At 41.7% G+C, this 3,098-nt stretch overlaps 1 pseudogene; it reads left to right on the top strand.

The window, feature by feature from the left end:
- Positions 1–622: 622 nt before the first annotated feature.
- Positions 623–1,216, top strand: LOC121156852 (annotated as a pseudogene).
- Positions 1,217–3,098: the final 1,882 nt, after the last annotated feature.

The following is a 3,098-nucleotide window of genomic DNA, read 5'->3' as shown; positions in this document are numbered from 1 at the left end:
AATCATGTACACACTATACACACACATTCATGTATTTTCATTCACACATAGGTCTTTAACTCACTAGAAATCATCTTTAGAATTTCAGTTTTGTGCATTTCAGTAAATTGAATATCATAAAATGAACGTTAATATTATTTAAGCATTAGTTTATTAATTTCTTTTAAAAATAATATATGCCTTAGAAGAAATGCCTATAAGACAATTTATATGTAAATAATCTAGCATTTGTTAAATTATTTGTGTCATAAAATTGTACATATGATAAAAATAGTCTACTGAATAACAAGAATACATCAATGGTACAAACAATTGTACTGCGAGGATAGTTTATAGTATTCACAGATAATCAGCAAAAATTATAGATAGCTGATTAGATTAATTTGAAGTAAGCATCAGTGAGGAAATTCTCTTATCTTACGGTCATTATGAAAGCTCTATTTCTTTCAGAAATTGTTTTAGATGTTAGAAACCATTATATCGCAGACCCGCGAGTGGCTCAGACAAGGACCCTGAAAATAAACAGCCACTGCCTGGAGAGCCGCCCTCTGGGGAATGCGTCTGAGTCTCCACTGCCGGACTCCCTCTGACACCTGATTATTTCAAAGATCCAACCGCAGCTATGAGTAACAACGGGTGCTTCAAGTGTGGACGATCTGGCCACTGGGCCCAGGAATGCCCTACTGGAGGAGGCCGTGGTCATGGAATGAGACGCCATGGCAGAGGTTTCCAGTTTGTTTCCTCGTCTCTTCCAGACATCTGTTAACGCTGTGGTGAGTCTACCCACCTTGCCAAGGACTGTGATCTTCAGGAAGATGAGCCTGCTATGACTGCGGTAGAGGTGGCTACATCGCCAAGGACTACAAAGAACCCAAGAGAGAGCAGGAGCAGTGATGCTACAACTGCGGCAAACCGGGCCACCTGGCTCGTGACTGTTACCACGCCCATGAACAGAAGTGCTATTCGTGTGGAGGATTTGGACACATTCAGAAAGATTGCACCAAGGTGAAGTGCTATAGGTGTGGTGACACTGGAAATGTAGCCATCAACTGCAGCAAGACCAGTAAGTCAACTGTTACCGCTGTTGCGAGTAGGGGCACCTTGCCCAGAAATGCATGGTCGAGGCCACGGCCTAATTATTTTCCTTTGTCGCCCTTCCTTTTTCTGATTGATGGTTGTATTAGTTTCTCTTAATCCTCTTCACTGGCCAAAGGTTGGCAGAGACAGGTTCCCTTCAGACCAGCGAGGAGGAAAGGGGTGAAAAAAAAAAAAAACTTTCTGCATTTAGCTATAAAACAAGTTTATGTTTAGTTTGGTAGAGGTGTTATGCATAAAGCTTTGTTAAAGAACCCCCTTTCCATGCCACTGGTGAATAGGGACTGACGAAGGGGAAGAAGGAGTCCGCCCAGTAGGCCCGTGCTGGGCTTCCCAGGTAGGAGGTAAAACCAATTCTGGAAGTGCTTATGAACTTCCATAAATAACTTTAATTTTAGCATAATGATGGCCTTGGATCATCTGACCTCAGTAGCTAGTAAATATCATCAAGTAACATTTGTATCAGGCCCTCATAGGACATACAGTTGAGTGGTAGTAGACAAAATAAAGATAAACATGCATGTTGGTGGCTATGTCAGAGAAATCGAGATCAAAGCCTAAACCACTTCATCACAGTGTTGATGCTGCACATGCAGATGCTGACGGCACAGGTAGCGGACACACGTTCGCAAAGACTTCTAAAACCCAGAGTACTTGGAGCTATTCAGCAATTTCAGAGAAATGTGTTTTCGCAGAAATCAAGATTTTATTTTTGTATACTGTATCACTTAGACAACTGTGCTTCGTTTGCTGTAATCAATTTTTAAAAGTCAGATGGAGGACCTGGCGGCGTGGCCTAGCAGATAAAGTCCTTGCCTTGAATATGCCGGGATTCCCATATGGGCGCTGGTTCTAATCCCGGCAGCTCCACTTCCCATCCAGCTCCCTGCTTGTGGCCTGGGAGGGCAGTCGAGGATGGCCCATAGCCTTGGGACCCTGAACCCGTGTGGGAGACCCAGAAGAAGTTTCTGGCTCCTGGCTTCGGATCAGCATAGCATCAGCCATTGCACTCACTTAGGGAGTGAATCATCGGATGGAAGATCTTTTCTGCCTCTCCTCCTCTCTGTATATTTGACTTTTCAATAAATAAGTCTTTTTAAAAAAAAAAAAAATCAGATGGAAAAAACAACTGAAGTCCTAGAAAATAGAAATGTAATTTTAAACTATTCCAATGAAGCTGGAGAAAGGAAGGGGAATTTAAAAAAAAAAAAAGAAAGAAAGAAAGAAAGAAAAGAAAGAAACCATTATATTAGGCATGGCATGGTGACCTAGCGGCCAAAGTTCTCGCCTTGAACATGCTGGATCCTATGTGGGCACTGGTTCTCATCCTGGCAGCCTTGCTTCCCATCCAGCTCCCTGACTGTGGCCTGGCATAGCAATCAAGGTTGGCCCAAAGTCTTGGAACCCTGCACCCAAGTAGGAGACATGGAAGAGGCTCCTGGCTCCTGGCTTCGGATTGGCTCAGCTCTGGCCATTGCAGCCACCTGGATAGAGAGTCACCGGAAGGAGGATCTTCCTCTCTGCCTCTCCTCCTCTTTGTATATCTGACTTTCCAATAAAAATAAAGTCTTAAAAAAAGAAAACATTGTATCTATTGTAAATATCACTTATTTTTTGACAAAACTTATTCATTGCCTATAAAAACCTGGGTTTTTTATATACTAGAGTCAGAAAATACACGATTAACCCATAAGAAATACTTTAGTAATATATATAAATTACATAGTATATAAGAAAGCAACGAGTGAGCAATTAACTATCAGAAAATTGTCAGAGCTATGTAGGAAACAAAGACGCAAGCCAGATTAAGTGGTATAAGATCTGCCAAGATGAAGAGATAAAATACAATTTGGGTATTTGTTGTGAAGCTGACATTACGGGATGTAAATGTTACACATAAAGTCATTTTGGAGAAAGCATTCTAAGCGAAGAAAAGGTTATGGCAAGTTTCCAAAACTGTGAACATGCTGATCTGCTGGAATTAGAGGCCCAGAATGGCTGTC

This window comes from Ochotona curzoniae, unplaced genomic scaffold (assembly GCF_017591425.1).
Source record: "Ochotona curzoniae isolate NIBS_2020 unplaced genomic scaffold, NIBS_Ocur_1.0 contig_3498, whole genome shotgun sequence".
NCBI lineage: Eukaryota > Metazoa > Chordata > Mammalia > Lagomorpha > Ochotonidae > Ochotona > Ochotona curzoniae.
The sequence above is the reverse complement of the archived record's forward strand: the minus strand, read 5'-3'. Positions and strand labels throughout refer to the sequence as shown.